Source organism: Stenella coeruleoalba (genome assembly GCF_951394435.1).
Source record: "Stenella coeruleoalba genome assembly, chromosome: 5".
Classification (NCBI taxonomy): domain Eukaryota; kingdom Metazoa; phylum Chordata; class Mammalia; order Artiodactyla; family Delphinidae; genus Stenella; species Stenella coeruleoalba.
In genome coordinates this window covers 67125076-67137748 of record NC_137150.1, presented here as the reverse complement: position 1 = coordinate 67137748, position 12673 = coordinate 67125076, and the positions used below count along the sequence as shown (strand labels likewise).

The 12673-nt window shown below is 38.8% G+C and overlaps 1 protein-coding gene and 1 pseudogene across 2 annotated transcripts in view; both read left to right on the top strand.

Annotated features, from left to right (window-relative positions):
• The window catches only part of P3H2 (prolyl 3-hydroxylase 2), a 146109-nt gene that overhangs the window by 68505 nt on the left and 64931 nt on the right, over nucleotides 1–12673 (top strand). The gene's annotated exons all lie outside the window — the stretch shown is intronic.
• LOC307186647 (RAD52 motif-containing protein 1-like) lies at nucleotides 6467–7859 on the top strand (annotated as a pseudogene). The gene has a single exon. The product of its transcript is annotated as an RAD52 motif-containing protein 1-like (transcript).

The following is a 12673-nucleotide window of genomic DNA, read 5'->3' as shown; positions in this document are numbered from 1 at the left end:
TCCTTTTCCATCAGAAATGAACTTGCTGACATAGCAGTCAAATTAGTTATATTTCCGTATCTCCCTCCTCTTCCTGCAATTGCTAGAAAACTAAAAGGGAGACTGTGAGTACAGTGGAAAGAATATTTTAGTGAGACACCTGAATTTTAGCTCTGATTCTGCTATTGACCCTTAGGACCTTGAACAAACCTTCCATCCTCACCCCATTTATCCCTGAGCTGCAGTGTCCCCTTGAGAAGATCAGAGAGGGTGGCCTCTGTGCTTCCTTTCAGCCCCGACACCGTGTCACTCTCTGACTTCAGCCTCCTCCACCTAACCCTGGGAAACATTGCTGAGGACTTGTGGAACCTGTCGGCTGGGGGTTGATTATCATTATTCTCATTCTAATTTCTAATCATGACATAAACACTCGGTTGATATCAAGAACAGGATAAGGGTTTGAAAGAGGTATAATATTTTCCCAATAAAGATCTTACAGGCTGCCATTCTCCCTTCCACCAACATAAGGTACTAGTTCCAGAAGAATGAAAAGTTGCTGAAAGCTGTGAATTACCCACAGCAAATCAGCACTCTTTCCACTCATCACTCTGTGGCCTCATCATCTCCATTTGTCTGTGGGATCCTCATGGCTTTCTGGATGTTAGAGACACTAGTTCCTTAATTTTGATTTGTTGCTCTGGTTCTTAGTGGATGAGAACTGCCTGCATTTCATGAAGGCATGTAATAAGTCTCAGATGAGACCTTACTATAGTTAACTAGAAATGTGATAAATGTAAGACTCCATCTTCAAACACACACACACACACACACACACACACACACACACACACACACACACCTCTATTCGTTTATAATAGTGATATTGTAAAAGTGATTTTGGAATTGTTTCATTCCATATATTTCCAAGCACTTTCTTATATTTCTTCTTTCACAGCCCTTCACTAATAGGCCATGTATCTGGTTCTGTTCTGTTACTGGAGATTATTTTAGGGGAAAAATATATAATGACTATCTCTAATGGTTAAATTTCAAATGAAAAGCTCCACCTGCCTTCATTTTTAGCATTAGAATCGATCAGCCTTTTTTCCTACTCAAGCTTTCTACCAAAGTGTTCTTTTATTTCTGTGAAAAGCAAACATAAGCGTTCACCAGTTTTCTCCAGAATGTGGTGCTCTGGGGACAAATTTTCACTGCCTCTTGTTACTAATAACAGTCAACATGCTGGCATCCCACATACCCTTAAAAGGTATCAGTAACTATGCCAATGTGAAATAGGAACCACCATTCCTTTGAATCCAGGCCAAAAGTTTTAGTACACTAAAACTGGGACTGGAGATGATGTGAAAAAGAAAATATGGTATTTTTATTCGTAGGTTGTTCTGAAGGAAGTTGCCATATTAATCTTTAAAATCATTGCTTAAATATAATAATCTCTTACATTGCTATATAGCTTTAGAGTTTGTAACCTACTTTGATATATTTTGATATATCCCACAATACTCCTGTGAGACAGATGGCCAGGAGACATATATATATATATATATATATATATATATATATATATATATATATACACATACATACACACACACACACACACACACACACACACACACACACACACACACACAAAATGACATTCATAGGATGTCCTGACAAGGAGACAAAGTAAACAAGTGAAAACAAATTTTGGAACCATATCATCTGATTCCTAATACTGTACTCTTCCTGCTGTCTACACTGAAATTTCGTGGACACGTGCAATAAACTTTATGGACTGGACCAGTTTTTTTAAAAAGCATCAAATACCCAGTGATCCCCAGCCCCCAACACAGTACATAATCTGAGATTCCTATTTATGTCTACTAGGTTAGTTATGCATCAGAGGACTCTACTCCAGATGGGTCTTCAACAAAATAAATAACTTTCTTCCTCCCTCGAGCTCCACTGCTCCACCATTGCACTGGGAAAATAGGGGCCAGTTTACTGTCTTTAAAGCACCTAATTGCCAGATGACATCCAGGCAATTGTAGACTTTAATCATTAATGTATTTCCCTTAGAGGAATGTGTTTTGGGTGTATATGTGATTCTAAACTGTAAAAAACTAGGTAACCAAAATGAAGCAATTACTTTCTGATATGTTGAGAAATTTTAAAAAGTTGAACTTCCCATGACCATGAATTTTTAAGTTCTGTTTATGGTATTACTTTCCACTCAACAGTTCAGAATTGTCCTTATGGCCAATAAAGGCAGATTGTCTCTCTCTGTCCTTGGGGACATATAAAGCCACATAAAAGCAATTGGGAGAAATTACTTAATTTAAGTTTTAAAATGTTAATGGAGAGTAAACAGTGACCAAACCGGATGCTGAGCTATTGACCTAGGTCTTTGGGGCCTTTCAGGTTGCAGAATAGCTGTTACTTCCTTTAAGCATTTGCAAGTCAGGCATGGAAACTTTTAAGCAGGCTGGTTTTCATTCTGTAATTGCACTAAGTAGAAGCCAGCTGTGAGCCTCTCAGGACCCTTCATTGGACTGAGACTTTAAACATTTTGCTGAGTAGGCAGTAAAGTTTTCTTCTCTTTATTCCCACCCTCTTGGTGAAAGTGCACTCTTAATAAGCTGAAAGGAAACGGGGTATGAAAATAACAAATGAAGAACTTGTGTTGAACACAGATTTTAGTGCTTCCCTAAAGGTCACACAAGCCACCAAATGGAACTTAATTTATGACTATTACATACGAGCTGTGTGTAGATACTCAGTAAATATTTGTTGAATGGATCGCATATTGGTTAACTCACTTTGTGCATATAGTATGATAGAAATATATCCAGTCTATCTGCAAGGCCAGTAGCTTTCCAGACAAGAATTCAGTTTGCTCTGAGTTGAGGCTACTTTGTATAAGGCCAACAAACTAAAAGATGCACATGTCTTAAGTCAAAATCATCACCACACCTCAAAAAATGCTACTTTCCATGTTCCTGATCATGAAGATGAAAGCATTGCCTTCATGGAGAATGGATATGATGGATATGATTTTTTTTCCTTTGGTTCATACATCAGTTGTCCTTGGATGACCATTCAGATCAGATTCATGTCTAACAAAAAGATGATCCAGTTGTAGGTCTTGACTCTGATGGAACAAGTTGATTTTCCAGTTATTCTGCAAGTGACAGATTCAGTAACCATTAGTTGGCATTCTCTCTTACAAGCCTGAAATCACCCTTTTTTTTTTTTTTTTTGCGGTACACGGGCCTCTCACCGTTGTGGCCTCTCCCGTTGCGGAGCACAGGCTCCGGACACGCAGGCCCAGCTGCCATGGTTCACGGGCCCAGCCGCTCCGCGGCATGTGGGATCCTCCTGGACCGGGGCACAAACCCGTGGCCCCTGCATCGGCAGGCGGACTCTCAACCACTGCGCCACCAGGGAAGCCCCGAAATCACCCTATTTTGAACTCAGGTTTGTGGATTAAATGAGCTACGTAATCATGCTATAGAGCCAATAAAAACTATTTAAATATTCTATCAGTGCCTTGGAAACATCCCCATAATACATAATGCCTTACAGTGATAAACTGTAAGGCAAATTTCTGTGGTGCCAGTTACTATGGGCATCGATACACAAATGCTGAGTCATTGCATGGAAAAGGATTAAAAGGCTGAATATACCTTTAAGAAATGTCTAATGCAACCATAGTTACCTTTCTCATTTCTCCACAGTCCAGTGAGTTTTTTTTTTTTTTTGTCCAGTGAGTTTTTGTTCTGTTTCTTAATCCTAGAGTGTACAGTAATCATTTTAGCTATATCACATAGAGGAAATACAGGGAACAGACAGCTTAATGCGTTCATTTTATTTATTTCATCCATCCAACACCTACAGGATGTTCTAGACTCTGAGGAGAAACAAGAATGAATAAGTCCTGGGACTTCCCTGGTGACACAGTGGTTAAGAATCCGCCTGCCAGAGCAGGGGACACGGGTTCAAGCCCTGGTCCAGGAAGATCCCACATGCCATGGAGCAACTAAGCCCGTGGACCACAACTACTAAGCCTGCGCTCTAGAACCCACGAGCCACAACTACTGAGCCCACATGCCACAACTACCGAAGCCCAGGTGCCTAGAGGCTGTGCTCCGCAACAAGAGAAGCCACCGCAGCGAGAGGCCCGTGCACCATAACAAAGAGTAGCCCCTGTGTGCTGCAGCTAGAGAAAGCCCGCGTGCAGCATCGAAGACCCAATGCAGCCAAAAATAAATAAATACAAAAATAAAAAAGAATGAATAAGTCCTATTTTCTACCCTTAGCAAGTTCACTATAAGTAGAAAATCAACTCAAATAATCTCTCATATTGATCCCTCCCTCCTGTGAGTCCCCATGCTATTTTGGAGCCCTTCTTGGGGATATAGTGTAGTCTGTCTTTAGAATCTTATGTGTGTTCCTTGCATGCTTCTTGGTGGACTTGGAACTCCTGGAAGCAAAGACTGTGTCTTCCTCATCTTTGTATCCCTGGTTCCCACTATTATTCCTAGTGTATATTATGAACTTACATGTTTCCTCATCTGTAAGTGAGGGAGTGAGGATAATGCATGCTACATCTTATAAAGTTATGATATCAAAATTAGATGCATTAAATTTTGCAGTCTGTGAAACACTATACCAATGAAAAGAATCACTCTTATTAAAATGGAATATATGCTTTCATTTAACTCTCAGTTGCCATTTAACTACACCTGGCAATGATGTTTGAAGGGATCTCAGGGGCCTTACTATTAGTGGAAAACTCAACCATCATGCATCCCATAAAATTTTCCTTCCTTATAATGCTCAATTGTTAAAAAAAAAATTTAAGGTAGGTTCTAACGAAGCATATTAAGTATAGCTTATTCGTCAAACTCTTAACCTCTGTCTTGACCATAAAATATGAATTATTGTGGTATACGGGTCTATTCAGGGTATGATAAATGCTGTATGTACTTCGGGAGGAAACTATAAGGTATGTTTCTGGCTTGCCTTGAGGAAGAAATAAATGGCCTATGCAGTCACTTCCATCTCTGGTTTCAATGATTAATGCATCCTAGAGGAACAACTTCCTTTAGGCTGCAATGCCAGTTGCTATCCTTATTTCATCCCTTGAGTTTTACAGGGAATGTGAACTGAAAAATATTTAGCTTTTATTTTAGATAACTTTTTTCCTTGACTCCCGCTTGTGTCTTTTACATTTTTTTTTTCCATTCTGGAGTTAGTTTTTCTTGTGCGTATCTAGGTTGTTATCTAGGAACACACGGGAGGTGATAGAGATAATGCCGGGCTGTGCCTAAGGTTTGGAGGTAGAGCGGATGCTCAGGAGGCTGCGAGAGGCCTCAGCAGCTCAAGTGCCAAGAGGTTCTGTGTGTCTTACCTTGTTACTCACTCATGGCCTCTATGAGGCTTGGGACCAACAGGATTCCATGTTAGTGCCAGGTCTTCACTTGCTATGTCGTTAGGTGCAGTAGATAAGCATTTTGTGAAACGATTTGAGTGTATTTTGCATTCTTTCATGAGATGATTAGTCAGGTGTGGCCACAAGAGGGGACAAGGTTCAGGAAAACAAAGTTTATTATATCCACAGCTTCTAAAGAGAGGCACTGCATGCCATGAGGGAGTCATGTAGTGGGAACATCAATGGGGCCAGCTCAACCAAGCAGCTGGGGGGGCCGAGAAAGAAAGAGGACCCATGGGCAAGTGCCTTTATTGGGGGTCAAGGTGGAGTACATAAGCAAAAGGCACAAGAAGATTTTCTGGGTGTGTTTGAAGGTCACTAAATCACAGTCGGGGCAGGGAGGAAAGGGTACTTGTGGCAAGGGCCAGCCTTATGCCACCTGTGCAGAAGCTCAGGGCCTCTATTTATTCACTGCAATGGGAATAATCCATTGTCTTACTTTTTTTAAATCATGATTTCATGTAACAAACATTGAATGTCTGCAATATATGTCATCAGAAGAAAAGCAAAAGGCAAAAAAAAAAAAATTAGATACAGCATCCACAGTTAAATTGCTTACGATTTGATTTGATCAAAATGCCTTACCGTAGATTCATCAACATTCATACTTCAAACGACTAATGTGCATCAGTCATTTAAAATAACCTTAAAAAGCATGCTGATTAATAACTATATGAAGATAGCAATACTATGCAAATGCATAGGATGCATAGGTACGGGAGATTGAGGTATTGAGACTGAGGGAAAAGGACTGATATTAAAAATCCATTTGCTAAAATCTCAGATCACGGTATCTTATTATTTTCTGAAGATTTTATCCAGAGCAGTGATTTTTCCTCAGAGTCCATATTTTTGTTGAGGCTTGGGGATCTATGAAATCCATAATATTGTATGCACGACTGTGTGCACACGAGCGTCCTTCTGGGGAGAAATCTAAAGTTTACGCTAATTTCTAAAAGTAATAATCCAGTAATATTAAAAATCACTAATGCATATTTGACTTATAATTTACTTCTCCTTTTAGGGAAGACAGTGTGTTTGGTGGAAAGATCCTAGAATTAAGATGGAAAGGCATAGGCACGTGCAGTGACAATAGGATGGTGGAGTTGGTACCTTTTGCGGTTCCCATCACGGGTGACAAAACCTTGCTGGTGTGGGAGCTGAGCTCTGGACCCACGGCCGAGGCCTTGCAATCTTCTCCCAGTTTGGCCTTCTGTATTCGGTCCGAGTCTTCCCAAATGCAGCAGTGGCCGGTCCTGGGTTCTATGCCATCATCAAGTTTTATTTAGCAAGGGATGCCCACAGAGCCCAAAAGGCATGCGACCAGAAGCAGCTTTTTCAGACATCTCCAGTGAAGGTTCGTCTCGGCACCAGATATAAGGCGGTTCAACATAATACGCCTGCCCTAAACGGCTCCAGATACCAAGAATTGGCAAATTACTACTTTGGTTTCAATAGGTGGTCAAAAAGGATCATCAGGCTTCAGGATCTTTCTAACCTTGAAGAAAGGGAAAAGGAAGATATTGTGACACCACTTCACAAGCAAAGCCTGAAGTTCTTTTGTGCTTTAGAGGCGGTATTGCCCTCCCACAAGTGCAGGAGTCCCGAAGTTGGCATGGCTGAGGAACCTGTGGATAACTTGGAGGAAGGGTCGTTATCATTCCTTATGAAAAGGAAGCTAACCCAGAAGGTTGCTATTCAGAAGGCTATGAGAGATGCATTCCAGAAACAGCTGATTGTGGTTTTAGAAAGTGGTAAAACAGCTGTGGCATGTAGACCGTGTGAAGAGGTCACAGATGCTAGAACTGAAGAAGAACTGCAGGATTTAATTCAAGTATGCGGAGATAAAAGCTCAAGGGGTACACAGCCAGCGTAGCCATAATTCAAAACAACCAGCAGGATTTGGAAGACTTTGGCATGTCTACTCAGCTCTGTCATCCTTAGGAAAAGGTGAAACTCTGAAACTGCTTTTGAGGCAGGGAATTTCTAGGACTTTTCCAAGTCCCGAGCCTTGTCTCTGGCCCCTTATTTGAAGTTTGGAGAGCAGGATCGAGGGCCATCAGTGTACGTCTACAGTTGTGGATACAGGAGAAGACACAGGCCTTTTAGAACTCCCCTCTAATAGAATTGCAGGGATTTGGGAAGAAAGTAACTATGGCCTTAAGTGTGATTATGCTACAGTGTTTAAAAACTATTCATGCCTTTCAAGTAAGGTATATTACCCAGATCTCAGCATCTCATATATATCTTGTGTTAAATATTTTGCCGAAGAACCTTTCTGTAAACCAATTATATGGATGCCTCAAATTAGGGATTAAGTTGTCAACGTAATTTCTAAAAGAAAACATTAATGTACTGCATATAGGATTTTTATTAAAAAGGAGCAAAAAGTGTGTTTCATGTCATTGAGAGCTTAATTTGGGGCTAGATTTCTGATTATTTAACTCACCCCAATGTTGCAAAGTTTGTTTTGAAGGGAAGAAAGTAGAGAAAGAAAAGGTGGTTATGTTCTGAAAAATGTAAAAATTTTGAAAGTTTTTCCTGTACAATATAATTATTTTAATTCAATTTAAATCAGTCAAGGAAACTTCAGACGTATCCATGTTTGGGCTTTAAGAAGTCTAGCTTCCTGTGAAACGTGAGAGGAAAGGATTCCATATTGATACTAAAGATTTCGGAAGCCTGATTATAACAACAGATCCATTCCTAAATGAGGCCAATCTTGGAATCAGTTCCATTTAGAAACCATTATGTGCTAGGCACTGGAAATAAGATGAAGCTCCTTCTGTCTTGGAGTTTAGGTGTTAAAGGTGTACCAGACAATTAAAAAGGACTAAAATTAAATAGATTATGAAAAGGACTGTGAAGAAAGTAAATAGGGTGCTAGTTACAGTATTTCAAGAAAATTACTTAACACGCTGACTTTAACATTCTAAGTGTCTTCTCCATGTGTGCACACAGGGTAGACCTCTGAAAAGTGACACAGTAGTTTTTTCTAGATTAATGGCTCTGTTGAGACAAGGTGGGATGTGGGAAGTTTGCCCATGCTAATGTAAAGGGCCGTTCACTTGGTTTTAGACTCTCTTTCCCAGAATGAATTGCTCACCTGCCCCAAACCCCTTCTACAGAAGTTCTGGAGTCATCACTGATTCAGTGGTAACCCCTAATAACAGAGTGGTGAATTAATAATGAGACGTGAATACTGAGAGTTTGGAGGAAATGGCAACATTTTATTTTATTTTAGTTTTTTATTTTTTTGGCATCTTTGTTGGAGTATATTTGCTTTACAATGGTGTGTTAGTTTCTGTTTTATAACAAAGTAAATCAGCTATGCATAAAAAAAAGATGGAAAGGCATAAATTATAGTCCTTAATTCTTTCCTTTCCACCTGTGTGACTTCAGAGAAATTACTCAACTACGGTGTCTTTATCTTTAAAATGGGCAGATACTCTGTTTTCACCTGAGAGTCAAATAAAATGGGTTATGTGACTGGCTAAAATAAACAATAAAAAATATACCACATAGAGATTATTACTATTATCTTAGGTTATTTGGGCTTTTGCATCTGCCAATCCATGATACTTTTATTTGTTAGTTAAAAATTTTATTATATTACCAAGTAAATATATCCTTCCTACCTTGCCAATATTGTCAACTTAGTTTTTCAAAGAATGATTACCCAGTTCATAGATTTTCCATGTTTTTGGAAGCCTTTGTTTTTAAATGAATCAATGTAAGTATCTAATACACCATGACAACTGCCTAGTCTATATCATAGTAAGGGCAGGAGCAGGGTGACCACTGTGCTAGTGCACAGCCGGGGATATCCCTGGCCTCTGTCAGATTCTACAAAGGAAACTTGGGAGAACTACTTTTGTTTCCTTTGAATAAAGGTCAATAGTAGGTTGAGTGAATGAGGTTGAGGAAGAAATAGAAAGAATAGAGATGAATGTGTTTTGACATTAGATTATGAGTTGAATTCCCTGCCTTGTCTCCATGCAATCGTAAGTTCTCATATTCTTTCTGAGACTCAATGTTACTATTTTTAAAACGGAGATAAAAAAGAATGATCTCACAAGATTATAGTAAGCCTGATGCAATTATATCTGTAGGTTGCTGCTTGTCAACTATAAAGTGATATACTACTTTAAATGTTGTTAGTCATTAAGGAATAATCATTTCAAGACAGTTCCAAAGTGCAAGATGATTAGATCACTCTCTTGGCGTTTGTTCTGATAGGATTTCACTAGTATTTTATTTATTTAAATATATATATTTGAATATATACATATATATACACACACACATATATATGTAGTCTGTGTATACTCATTATTTGCTATTTGTTTGGGGACACGTGTGATAAGTAGGCTGCATCATTAGTTGACAGCAAACTTCTCAAATGAGAATCAAAGACGACATAAAAACCAGTGAGAAAGAATTTGGAAGAAAAGGGAGAGTCATGTGGTAAAAAAGACAGAAACTGCCACTTCATATTAGAGAAGAACAGAGGTAGGAAGGAGGTGGTAGTGACCGCTAGGACTTTCAGAGGTAAATTTTGTTCTGAAAGTGGAAAAATGGGAAGCCAAATGATGTAGAAGTATAACAGTAGCAGAGACAGTGATTGTAATAGAATAAAATTAGTAGTAGGTCGTTTCCAGGGACTCTTCACTGCAGTTTCCCATCTATGACAAACTAAACGTCCTTAACAATTGAGCACATATTCTGCTTATACCTTTTGTTCCCTTCCCCTACTCCAAATCTCAGTGCTAATTAGCAGCACATGTTAGGGGAAGAAAGCCTGGTAAGACATTCCTACATGAGATCTGGGTTTGCTTCAAATCTCCCAAATGCCCTCAAGCTCAACAGATGGTTCTTGCTTTTGTTTAAAGAAGAATAACTTTGAGGTATCAACAGTGCAACACCCCAACCCTGCTGCCTTTTAGTGAAAATTAAGGCAAAGGGCATGTTAACCATATCAACAAAATAGGAGAAGTAAAAGGGAAACCCATAGGTTCCTTGATGGGTGACAGAGAATTGGTAAATAGATCATAGCTGGTGGATCAAAACGGAATGACAAAAAGGATGTCCCCCAAAATGGAATCACAATTTCAAAATAGAGAATAAATTATTTAACTGTTTAAGACTCTGTAATTTTTAGTGAGTTAAAACTTTACCTATGTAATAAGCTTTATGTTCAGATAAAATGTGATAATGTTTATAGGATGTTATATTGATTAACTCACTCAGTTCCTAAATACAGTGGAATGGGTGGGGTGTCAATTCTTCTCATAACCATTTTATATATAATGAACCAGAGAAGTTAAAATGTTCTCCTAAAGTCATGCAACAAATAATGCAGAAGTCGAAGGTCAAATGCTGGTCTTCTGTTGCCAAGTCCTTTGTTTTGACAACTATTCCTAATGGCTAAAGAAGCAAATTAGAAACAAAACAAGAAGGAGAAAGAGAAGAGAAAGAAATATAATTCAGTCAGATGTTTTCAAATATTTAAAATGTATTTATTTTGAATTTTCATACAGTGAAATTCACTCGGTGTACAGTTCTATTACTTTTGACAAATGCATAGAGTCAAGCAATCACTGTCATCAAAATTAAGGTACAGGGCTTCCCTGGTGGCGCAGTGGTTGAGAGTCCGTCTGCCGATGCAGGGGATGCGGGTTCGTGCCCCAGTCCGGGAAGATGCCACATGCCGCGGAGCGGCTGGGCCCGTGAGCCATGGCCACTGAGCCTGCGCGTCTGGAGCCTGTGCTCCGCAACGGGAGACGCCACGGCAGTGAGAGGCCCGCGTACCGCAAAAAAAAAAAAAAAAAGATACAGAGCAGTTCCATCACCCCCCAAAATTTCCTCACGCTGCCCTTTTATATTCATCCCCTCCCTTGCCCCCAGTCCCTAACAACCATTGATCTCTTTGTTCCTCAAGTTTTGCCAATTCAAGAATGTCTATCAATGAAATCAAACAGTATGGAGCTTTGAGTCTAGCTTCTCTTTGTTTTCAAATTTTTTATATGAGTGCTTGGAATCACCTGGAAAATATGTGAATATTTCCCTATATTTTTGTTTATATCTGAAACTGTGCAATCCTGTAGAAACCGCTGAATTCCCATGTTTATTGTGAAAGATGATGTCCAAATTCTGAGGCAAATCATTGTTCATATTATACCACTAATGGCTGTACCTAATATACCTAGAGGGAATACCAACACAGAAAATGCAAGTCTGGCTGTTAGGGTTTTTGAGTGTCACCATCATTACTACATCAGACTTTTGACTGAGATTATGAGGAATAATTATTGATATGTGATTAGGTATATCAGCTACCTCTTTAAATCAGCCCTCTGCACAGCACTGTTACTTAGAAGTCTATGTAAATTCCTTTACATGCTTTTACATCATGCGAGTCTTATGTTGCCACTTGATGGGGAAAAACATTAAATCTTTTTAGAACATTTTGTTCGGTTGAATATTGCGTTAAAAAGTATTTCATAATATGTGCTTGAAATTGTAGGGAGAACTATGTTAGGAAATCAAATATATACCCAAAAGCAGAAAACAGGAGCTTCCCTGGTTGCCAAGGGAACCGTTGTTTGCAAATTTCTGTTTATTGAATGTTTGACTGTAAAAGAACAAAACTGTTGAAAGGGGGAAAACCTCTTTATCTTGAGTGATAGAATATGAATGTTACTCCTTTCTGCTTGGGAAAAGAAACATAAACATGGGATTTCAGGCTAGATGGGCTTCTGCACTCTTTTGTAAACTGCTTAAACCATACGGTTTGTTAATTCTTGTTTGTAATTCTTTGTTATGTAATTGAGCTATTTTTTCCCCAAGAAAAACTTTGCAGTTTATTTTTATTGATAGCATACAACACATTTTATTATGCTTTCTTTCTTCCCCTTTAGTCACATGGTGACTTAATTCTTTTTAACTTCTTATTTTGAGTAAAATATTAGAATTATAGAAAGCTTGCAAAAATAGGACAGACATCTTGCAAAAATAAGATCTCCTTTACCCATTTCTCCTTATTTTATCAACTTATATAACCATGGTACATTCAATTGTCAAAACCAGGAAATTAACATGTGATGCCATACTATTAACTACAGACTTATTCCAATTTCATCAATTTTTCCAGTAATGTCATTTTTCTGCTCCAAGATCCAGTCCAAGATCACACGT